Source organism: Bubalus bubalis, chromosome 18 (assembly GCF_019923935.1).
Source record: "Bubalus bubalis isolate 160015118507 breed Murrah chromosome 18, NDDB_SH_1, whole genome shotgun sequence".
Lineage (NCBI taxonomy): Eukaryota > Metazoa > Chordata > Mammalia > Artiodactyla > Bovidae > Bubalus > Bubalus bubalis.
The window spans coordinates 65,068,475-65,079,518 of record NC_059174.1 but is presented as its reverse complement, the minus strand read 5'-3'; the positions used below and the strand labels follow the sequence as shown (position 1 = coordinate 65,079,518).

At 45.6% G+C, this 11,044-nt stretch overlaps 1 pseudogene; it reads right to left on the bottom strand.

The window, feature by feature from the left end:
• Positions 1–263: 263 nt before the first annotated feature.
• LOC123465135 lies at positions 264–6,840 on the bottom strand (annotated as a pseudogene).
• Between the last annotated feature and the right edge of the window lie 4,204 nt (positions 6,841–11,044).

Sequence of the window (11,044 nt, the reverse complement as noted above, 5' to 3'; positions counted from 1 at the left end):
GTGAAAAAACATGACTCGTCAGGCTGAGCAGACACTGAAGAGCAAGAGGAACATCATAACTGCTCCTGGTTTAATAGATCAAACATTGGAGGCTTTCATAAATCTAAGACAAGTTTCTGGACTGATAAGGACATATTGCTGAATTGGTATAACAGGGGCTTATTACCCCCACGACCCAGGATTGTCGTCCCCATTGTGGGGCCAAAGCAATGGCACACTTGGAAAAATTCCAGCAGCTTTAGAGCACTTTGCTAATGTTTATGGGACTATGGGTGTGTTTCGTCCTTCTAATTATACCTTCCTATATAATAGTACTGGCTATACTCAATCGTGTGTTCGCCTTCCGTACTTGTTTATTGTAGGGCATTTTGATATTGACTTATCAGCCAAGATTGCCAATTGTACTGCATGTGCATTGTATACCTGCCTTAATCACACCATTTCATATCACAATGCTAGCATTGCGCTGAACAAAGATCTGAGTTATGGCTTCCCGTAAACTTAATTGAGCCTTGGACGGATTCTGTATTTCTTCCTGTATTGTTGAAAACTAGGCTTAGGCGATCTAAGCGCATCATTGGGTGGATTATTGCAGGCATCTTAAGCCTTATCTCCATTGTGACTGTAGGAACTTTGTCCGGTATGGCTTTACATAATTCTATACAAAATCATGATTTTATCACTGCTTGGCACAAAGACTCGCATGATCTTTGGACTCGACAAGCTCAAATAGATCAGCAATTACAAACACGAATTAATGAGTTATAAACTGTAGTTATCCACTTAGGAGATCAAGTGCAGCAACTGGCTTTCCAAACACATATACGCTGTCACTGGAATTTTACTACTTTTTGTCTGACTAACATGCCCTATAATAGCACTGAACATCCTTGGAATAAGGTTAAGGCGCATTTGCAGGATCTCACAAATAACTCAAGTTTAGACATCAATTTGTTGAAACAACAAGTTGCTAATTTTCAAGTTGGGGTACCTAGAGAATTGTATAGCACTCAATTCTATGACACTTTAACCAAAACCCTATCGTCTCTAGACCCTAGAGCTTGGCTTTCAGGAAGCAATATTTTCATATATGTATTAATCACCCTGCTCTTTTTGTCCTTGATTATGGGATACAGAAGTCTCTACTCAAGACTCCATGCCTCCCACAATGGAGTCCAACTAGCAGCCGCCGTGCTTAATTTAAAAACAAAAGGAGGATATGTTGGGAAGCGTAGTGCAAAATAGCCATAAAAGGAGAAAGTCCTTGGAAAAATGGTGAAGGGCCAGAAATACCTGGCTTTGCACTGCAGACAGAAAAACATCTCCTGCCTTTGGTTATGCTTGGCGCCAAGAGTTGATAGGGATGTTACTTGTGAAAGCGGGTTGTGGGATAAGCCCATGAGTCATTTAGAGTGCGCTGTCCTTGAAATGTTTTTACTGATTATGTGTTAACTTCGTATGCGCTCTGCTGACCGTATACTTTAAGCTCTTTGTTCCTGCTTCTATAAAAAAGCTTGACTGCAGAAATAAACTTGTCAGTCCTTGCAAGAGACTGTCCAAGTGTCCTTCTTTCAGGTTCGTCACTTCCAAGTCCCAGGGAGAAAATCCCCAACACCCTTGCAACTAATGCACATGATTGTTCACAACTTCCCAAACATGAAACACATGGGAAGCCTAAGGCATTCTAAAAGTCCTAATGGGCATAGAGCCCTTTGAGGGGTGAAAAATTATTAGATAATACTGGTGAACGGCTTCATTGTTGAGCCAAAGTTTGCTGCCAAGTCTCCATATCCCTTACCCATTGTGTGCCTGGAAGTGCATTAGTTAATATAGTTAGAATGTAGAAAAACAAGTAGTAGTCTTGACAATAGCAACATAAGACCTTTGAGTTAATAAGTTCTTTCTTTGTTGTAACCCACTGCACCTTTGCTCCATAAGAATGTAACTTTATTTAGTACTTTGTGAGGGTGACACTGATTGGAAAAATAAAGAAAAAACACTTTAAAGGAAAAACAAGTTTTCTGGTTGACCAACCTTTATCAGAAAAGGGTCATAAAATGTTAACAGGTCTCTGAGCCAGAAGATAATGAAAAAACCTTTGTAAGTGGAAAGGTATGCAGAAAACATCCTGGTTTCGATAAGGGTTAAACAGATGTATTGTTGAGCTGACTCTGCATGACTCTACATCTTTCACTTCTGGAAATGTGTAACTCAAGGTATAAAAGCTCTTTTTGAAAATAAAGCTGCAGACCCTGTTCCACCTAAGCTTGGTCTCTCTGTGTCATTTTTCCTTTCTTTCTTTCTCTCTCTTCTTTTTTCAGGCTGATCCCCTGGAGTGCAGAGGCTCTCTGAGTTCACTTTTCTGCCCGGGCTTCTAAGACCCAATCGAGAAAGTGCTTTGCATTTTCACTCCATCGAGGGGGCGCCTGTGGCCTCTGTGAACAGAGCAAGTCCCATGTCAAGGGCTTTATTGGCTTTCTGTGTAAACCAAGGAATATCAGCCTCTTTCTTTATTCTCTCTCTCGCTGACGCCGTTCATCCTGAGGGTATCCCTGGATCCTGCTGGGGCTGGACCCTGGTGGTCCCTGAAAAAAGTAGTTCTTCTTAGAAAGCTGAGTATAGGTTCTTTGGGCTAAAACTGGGTCAGGTCCATTCCCTGAAAAATCAGAAAGGAATGGTGATCTGGCTAAGGACCTGGGCTATTTATAACTTCCTCAAGCAAATGCGAGAACACAGAGGTCAGTTTTCCTGAGACTATTGGAGTGGTGACTGATCTAGAGAGGTGAAATGGCTTCAGTCAGAAACTGAGTGTGACATAAATCTAACAGCTCTGGGCAGGTTAGAAAGTACAATGCATTTCCTTAAAGTTGCAGATGTAACCAAAACTTATGAGGAATCTTGAATGATATATGCTTGAATTAGAGAGGTTTAAATTCAGGTAAATGGCTCTCACACAGGCTCCTCCAGTGTTGTTATCCTGAATGAGGAAATAAAACATTCCCTGAACATTTAAGACTTTTCTCCAGTGTGAACTCTCTGGTGTCTAAGGAGGCTAGATTTCCAGCTAAAGGATTTCTCACAGTCACTGCATTCATAAGGCCTCTCACCAGTGTGACCTCTCTGATGTTGAATGAGGCTATCACTTCGGCTAAAGGATTTTCCACATTCGTTACACTCATATGGCTTTCCTCCAGTGTGGACTCTCTGATGTTGAATAAGGCTAGCATTTTGGCTAAAGGATTTTCCACATTCATTACACTCATTTGGCTTTTCTCCAGAATGAATTCTCTGGTGGTGAATAAGGCCAGAGTGTTGTCTAAAAGATTTCCTACATTCACTGCACTCATAAGGTCTTGTGCCAGAATGAATTCTCTGATGTTGAATGAGCTCAGATTTTTGGGTAAAGGATTTTCCACATTCAGTGCACTCAAAAGGTCTTTCTCCAGTGTGAACTCTCTGATGTTCAATGAAGACAAATTTGTGACTAAAGGATTTTTCACAAACACTGCACTCATATGGTCTTTCACCAGTATGAACACTCCAGTGTTAAATGAGGTTAGACAACTTTCTAAAGGACTTTCCACATTCACTGCACACATAAGGCCTTTCTCCACTGTGAATTCTCTGGTGTTGAATGAGATCATATTTGTAGCTAAAAGATTTCCCACATTCACTGCATTCATAAGGCCTTTCCCCAGTGTGAACTCTGGTGCCAGAAAAGGCTAGAGCTGTGTCTAAAAGTCTTGCCACATTTGGTGCATTCATGAGGTCTTTCTTTAGTGTGAACTCTCTGGAGTTCAATGAGCTTGGATTTGTAGCAAAATAATTTCCTACATTCACCACACTTAGAATGAATTCCTCCAGTAAGTTGTCTCTGTTGGTGAATGAGTTTGGATTTGTGACTGAAGACTTTTCTGCATTCACAAGTCCTTTCTCCAGTGTGAATTCTCTGGTGTTTTGTAAGACTAAAGTTGTGGGTAAATAATTTTCCACATTCTTTGCATCCAGAAGGCTCTGTACCACTGTGAATTCTCTGGTGTTTAACAAGGCCAGAGATTTGGCTAAAGAATTTCCCACATTCACCACACTCATATGGCCTTTGTCCAGTGTGAATTTGCTGGTGCTGAACAAGTCTGTAGTTGCAGTTGAAGCCTTTACTACATTTGTTACACTGATAAAGTCCTTCTTTAGAGCAGACACTTTGATCTTGAACAAGATTGTGGTTGTGGCTGTCAACTTTTTCACATTCACCACACTTGTAATGACTTTTTTCACTGTGAAAGGCCTGCCCACTCTTCCGGCCACTCTGCGATTCCTCATTGTTGATTGTGGCCTGGTGCTGGAGAAGGCCCAAGGTGGCTGGGCAGTCCTCCCCATCTTCCCTGTCGGTGAAAGGCTTCCCTGACCCAAAGAGGTGGCAGCTCGTCACAAATCTCCTCTCCACATCTCTTTCCCAGGGCTTCTCTCCACTGTTATCCCTCTGCTGTCAGTGAAAGTCTGAACTGGAATGGAAGTGTCTCAAACATGTACTACCCCAGTCTGGTTTCTGAAAAGAGTATACTGTTCAGTGCTCAGCTTGGTGCAAAGTATCTTTTAAAATGGGGACACACATCTCACAGGGGTGGATCTTCTGGGTGGATGGACCTGCCTTAGAAACCCCGACCTGTGACTCTGATTCTACAGATAAACTCTGCTCAGAAGGGGCCTCTTCATCTTCTGTTCCATGGCAACAACCTGAAAGCAGAGAAACGCTGAGGAAATGCATGTTGACTTTGGTGGGAGAGGAAAGACCCATTACAAAGGTGTGTCAGACACAACTGAGAATGAGTCATGGGTTTTTTCTAAAAACAGGGAGCTGGGGGCAAAATGAGGAAGTGGTTGCTTGGCAGCCAGTGGGAAGGCCTGTGAAGATCATAGAATAGGGGAGACCTAACCAGACAAAGGACACAAGGATGGGGTGCACCACATGGCACGGAGGCAAGGTCTCCAACTCTTTTCTCTGCCAAAAACCTTCTGCTGTGGGGAAAGCTGGTTGTGTCCTGCCCTGGTAAAATTCAACTGGAACTGAGTGACCAGGACTCCAGGGCTATTTAAGGATATGTGCACACCTCATGATACACATGCAGGTCAATGTGGGAGAACACTGCAGAGGGAGCAGTGCAGAGGAACAGGTGATCCATGGAAACTACAAAGGTGAAAGTGGTCAGGAACCGGAAGTCACAGATGAAATGACAAGACAGCAAAGTGTCAGGTATGGGGAAAAGGCAGAAATGAGGTATGGCCAAAGGCACTACTGGACACAGGGCAGGTTCCTGATTTGATGTGAAAACAAAGCCTCCCCCAGCTGCCACGCCCCAGGCCCAGGAGGCTCTCTGCTGAGACCATCTCACCATGTCTAGTCTGAAAGAACGAGGATTCTCTCTGTACCCTCCACTGTGTAACTACTCAGAACCTTAATACTTCGAGTCTTATAAAAGATTGTAGCATAAGTGAGTGGCTAGCACTGGCTTTGAGCAACTAGGCATTGACAGTATTCAGTAAAGAAAACATTACAAATAACAACTGAAGAGAGTTTTCCAAGAACAGCCCATGGTTCATGTAAGTAATGACCATGACCTGGCACAAGCAGTCACAAAGAACTCTTAGCTAGGAGAAGGGGGAAGAACTGGAGGCCAGGTGTCGGGAGCCGCATTAGGCATTACTGACAAAATGGAGGCATGGCCCCAACCCCCTCTCGTCATCCTGCAGGTCTTGTGATTCTGACTTGTTTTTTCCTTTCTTCGGTTGAGTTGGCTGGAAAGAATGTTAAGGTGCTTATTGTTCTTGAGAGAAGCATGAGAAAGCACAAAGCCTTCTGCAGTTGTGCCCAGAAAATAATCCATAAAGTAAGCATTGACATTTGTTCAAGGATCTTTACAAAGAATGTTCCAGGATGAGCATGTAGGCCTCAGGTTGAGGCCATGGGAAGGATTGTTATCTGAGACCTGTTTGTGGGGGGAATGTTTATGACAAAGGAAGTTTGCTGAGCTTAGGGTTTAGGAATAATTAAGAATAGCTAGAAGCTTTTTTAGGAGATAGTGAGCTTAGGATACTAGGGGCAAGCAGGATTTAGAAAGATAAGAAATAAACTGAGAGATGTGGTATGCAGCCCAGATATAAGCATGAGTTACAATGTAATTCTGGTTGAAGGGCAACAATGATTTATGAAGATAATAAATCTGGGTCAGGGGGAGCTGAAAATGTCAAACCTCTGACCTAATGCTCTTGTCAAAGTATAAAAGAAAACCTGATGCTTGAAATAAACATGCAGTCCCACACCTTGAGTCAGAGGCTGCATCATTCTCCGCCGACACTGCTCATCTCTTCAGGCTGATTCCCTGGCTGCTGGAGCTGGACTCCGGCAGCCGAGGATCTGGATATAGTCACTCCACCAGGGACACAGCAAGCAGGATGGGATTCATTAGGTGGCCTGCTAGACTCCTGACTCCCAGACCCCTCTCTGCACTTCTGGAGGCAACAGGTGTTAAGGCTGCTTGGGGAGTCCATTGCTCAGAGCACTACACGCAGCTCAGTGCTGGCATCCACAGCACATCTGACAAGAAAGCAGAGGAAGTCAGCAGAGCCTGTGGTCCAGCTGTGGGAAAGACAATGCTAATTCAGGGGAAAAGGGGAAAACAGGACATCATCTCAGAACACGAGGAAGGGTGTGAAGGTCTTACCCAGGGATGCTACAAGTGCAAAGTTTTCCAGCATCACACTGTAGTACAGGAGTATCTGAGCCTCATCCAGGAGCCCCCACTCCTCCTGGGAGAAGTCAATGGCCACATCCTCAAATCTCATACCCTGTCATAATGGAGATAGTTCATTCCACCATCAGCTTCTCTCCTAGGATTCCAAGTTCACTGTGCCACATTCCCCCTGCCCTGTCCCCTCCCTGCCCCCCTCCCCAATTTATCCTCTGCTCACTTTACTTCCCAAGAATTCAGAGGAGATATCCTTGATGCCATTAGAGTCACTCTCCTTATAGTCCCACTGATACTGTATTTTCCCACATCAACAGGCAGATGAGCAGAGAGGTGACATCTGACCCCTGGGTCTGGGATGTAGGGCACATGACCTTGTCAATAAGGTAGGTGTAACGAACATAGGTTAGGGAGATAGGCTAGCCACAGGGAGGGTGTAATGATCTGACACTGGTCCTTCCTTCACCCTTATATCCCCACAACAGGGTCCTGGGGCCGTTAGTTCACACTACCTCCTCATATGCACATCATTCTTTGTTTTGTTTTGTTTTAAGCAGTGTAGGAAATTTTATTATTCAAGATTCCAGGCTCCTGGCCCACCTTGCAAGCAGGATATTTGTTTCCTTTCTTAAAAAAAAACAACTGTTTTAGTTAATTTATTTATTTTAATTGGAGGCTAATTACTTTGCAATATTGTAGTGGTTTTTGCCATACATTGACATGAATCAGTCATGAGTGTACATGTGTTCCCCATCCTGAACCCCCTTCCCACCTCCCTCCCCAGCACATCATTCTTTGAACCACACTTTGCTCCCACAGCTGTATGCTGCAACTTCAAAGGTCACACAGCCTTGCCATGATGGGGATAGTTAATTTCATGACCAGCTTTCTCCCTCGGATTCTAATTTCACTACCTTCCCAGTCCATCACCTGCTTAGCCTGTCCCTTCCCCATGATGGTGAAGATTTCCAAGCTGAGGTGGCACTGATACCCACTGTCTCATCATGGTCCTACTGATCACTGTGTCAACCCTCAACAACAGGCAGATGAGCAGATAGATGTCACCTAAGCTCTGGATTTGGCACATGAAGCCTCACTCTTTTCAGGCAATTCCCCGTGTGTTTCCCAGATTTTCTCCCAGACACCACCAAAAATGGGCTCTCACCCTTCACTCTTAGGCCAATACCAAGGCCCTGAAGCCGCGAGATCAAGTTCGCTCTCCATGTGTACAGCACTCTCCCCACCACAACTCTCTCACAACTGCACTCCCATAGCCGCAGGCCCCTCCTGCTTTATGCCATAATCATCTCCTTGGCATCTCCTTTCGTAACTCAGCATATGTGATCTATACAATGTTTGCCAAGCTCAAACATGATCAAGTTCTACCTGAGACAGTAAAGGTCCCCACTGACAAAGGCAGCCTAGAGTCCTACCATGAAAGCCTCCTTCCTTGACTGCCCCTTGCTTCAACCTCATCTACTGAGAACCACATCAGCTCTCAGATACCCATGGCCGCCTCCACTTGTGCTGAATTTGAAGAACCCTCACCAGTCACAGCTTTCCTCTCACCACCTAACCCTCATTCAAGGCCCAGCACCTGCCCTTTGCACCATCTGTGAGTTTTCCAGATGACTATTTGTGTCTCAGATCTGATCTGGTAGCCAGACTAGAACACCCCAAGCCCACCAAGGGTTACCACAAAATCCTGGTGAGTTGGTACAGCACCAGCTTCTTTGAAATACTCCTGATGATGCCTCTGCATCCAACTCACATCCACTGATCCCTCAGAGACCTTGGTTGCATGCCAAACCATTTGCCCTCACAACCCTCTGTGACCACCTCCCTCACCTGTGCAGTGACACGCACCTCCCATAACCAGGGGTTCAAGCAAGAAATCCAGTCCTCAGACCTTCCCTCTTCTTCCTGGGCTATCATTACCATTATCATCCTGACCAGGATTTCCTATCATCTACAACTCCTCCCTTGTCTACACACTCTCTACTACCTTTTGGATAAGCCTGCATCCCAAACTCCTCCTCAGAGTTCCATATGCGCACAAACTGTCCTCTGAAACATCTCATACCCTTAAGGGCCAAGAATAAAACTTCTGATATCTCCAATGAAAATTACCATGTCTATGGACTTCCCCATCTCAGTTGGTGGAGGCTTCAGATGCAAAAACCAAACTTTCACTTGACCCATGACTCCTACCTCTCCTTTCAACTTCAAAATAAGAAAATCCAAGTTGCCATACCTAAAACCCCAATCCAGAATCCAGCCACTTCTCCCACGGCCACCACCCTAGTCCAGCAACCAGTAGCCTCACCCAGACTATAGCAGTATTCTTCTTGCCCTTCTGATCACCACCCTGAGGCCAGTACTGTTCTCAATGCTGCAGCAACACAGAGCGTGTTGCGACCTGGGGCAGATCACCTGTCTCCACTGCTCCAAATCTCTCAATGTTCCCAACACCTTCAGAAAGTATCAGTCGCTCAGTCGTGTCCCACTCTTTGCAACCCCATGGACTATAGCCCATCAGGCTCCTCTGTCCATGGAATTCTCCCGGCAAGAATACTGGAGTGGGTTGCCATTCCCTACTCAAAGGGATCTTCTCAACCCAGGGATCTTCCCGACCCAGGGTTCCAATCCCCGGTCTTCTGCATTGCAGGCCAGATTTCTTTACTGTCTGAGCCACCACCTCCAGAGGAGACATCCAATTCTCACAAGGCAGTTCCAGAACTACCTCCTGCTCTGCTGCTCCAAGTCCGACGAGAAAGAAAAGATACCTGCAGGTCCCTGAACCGTCTCTACGCCTCTTCCAGGACTTTGTACTTTCTGGTACTTATGCCTAAGCTGGTACTTTCCTTATCTCATTCGACTGGTCGCCAACAATGGAAACCACTCTATATAACTCTAGGCCTGGAATGTGTTCATGGTCCCCAAGCCCAAGGCCCGGAAGAGCGGCAAATCAATACCAGGATGCTAACAGCGTCCAGAGACCATAAGAGTGGGGTAAGGACTAAGGAGAGCCTGAAATAAACTGCAGGAAGAACTATCACTAAGTGATTCCATGGTACAGAAATCTGTGGGAAAATGGAGGTCATTTGAGAATTTGAGACAACCACGGCCAGCATCCTTAGCTCAGGACGCTTAGTACCCTTGGCGAGCCCAGGACACAGATGAGCTTGAAGTGTCTGAGCCCCCACACTGTCTGTCAGACACAAGGCTCCAGCCACGACGGCCCTACCATCCTGGACCCTGGAGTCTGGGCTGCAGGCACTTGGGGATTTAGTGTCTGGTGTGGCAAGGGTGGTGGGAGGATGAACGTTTGGTTTACCTGTGGTGGGTCCCTTAGCATCGCCACCACTGCCATCGGACTCTGTATGGAGCAGAGTCTATAAGGCGCAGAGATCTGGATCTCTGCCTGTTTTGGGTCGCCCCGAGGTACGCCGCCTGGTGGCTCAGCTGGCAAAGAATCCGGCCTGCAACGTGGGAACTTAAGAGACAGAATCCAACACCGCAAAAAAGAGTTAACAAAATCTTTCCACTCCTCAAAGCCTGTTCCAACTGGCCCTCCCTTGGTTGCTCCCTTTCTTGAGACCATTCACTTCAGTTCAGTCGCTCAGTCGTGTCCCACTCTTTGTGACCCCATGAACTGCAGCATGCCAGGCCTCCCTGTGCATCACCAACTCCCGGAGTTCACTCAGACTCACGTCCATTGAGTCAGTGATGCCATCCAGCCACCTGATCCTCTGTCATCTCTTTCTTCTCCTGCCCCCAATCCCTCCCAGCATCAGAGTCTTTTCCAATAAGTCAATTCTTCACATGAGGTGACCAAGGTACTGGAGTTTCAGCTTTAGCATCATTCCTTCCAAAGAAATCCCAGGGCTGATCTCCTTCAGAATGGACTGGTTGGATCTCCTTGCAGTCCAAGGGACTCTCAAGAGTCTTCTCCAACACCACAGTTCAAAAGCATCAAGTCTTCGGCGCTCAGCTTTCTTCACAGTCCAACTCTCACATCCATACATGACCACTGGAAAAACCATATCCTTGACTAGACGGACCTTTGTTGGCAAAGTAATATCTCTGCTTTTCAATGTGCTATCTAGGTTGGTCATAACTTTTCTTCCAAGGAGTAAGCGTCTTTTAATTTCATGGCTGCAGTCACCATCTGCAGTGATTTTGGAGCCCCAAAAAATTAAGTCTGACACTGTTCCCACTGTTTCCCCATATATTTCTCATGAAGTGATGGGACCAGATGCCATGATCTTCATTTTCTGAATGTCGAGTTTTAAGCCAAC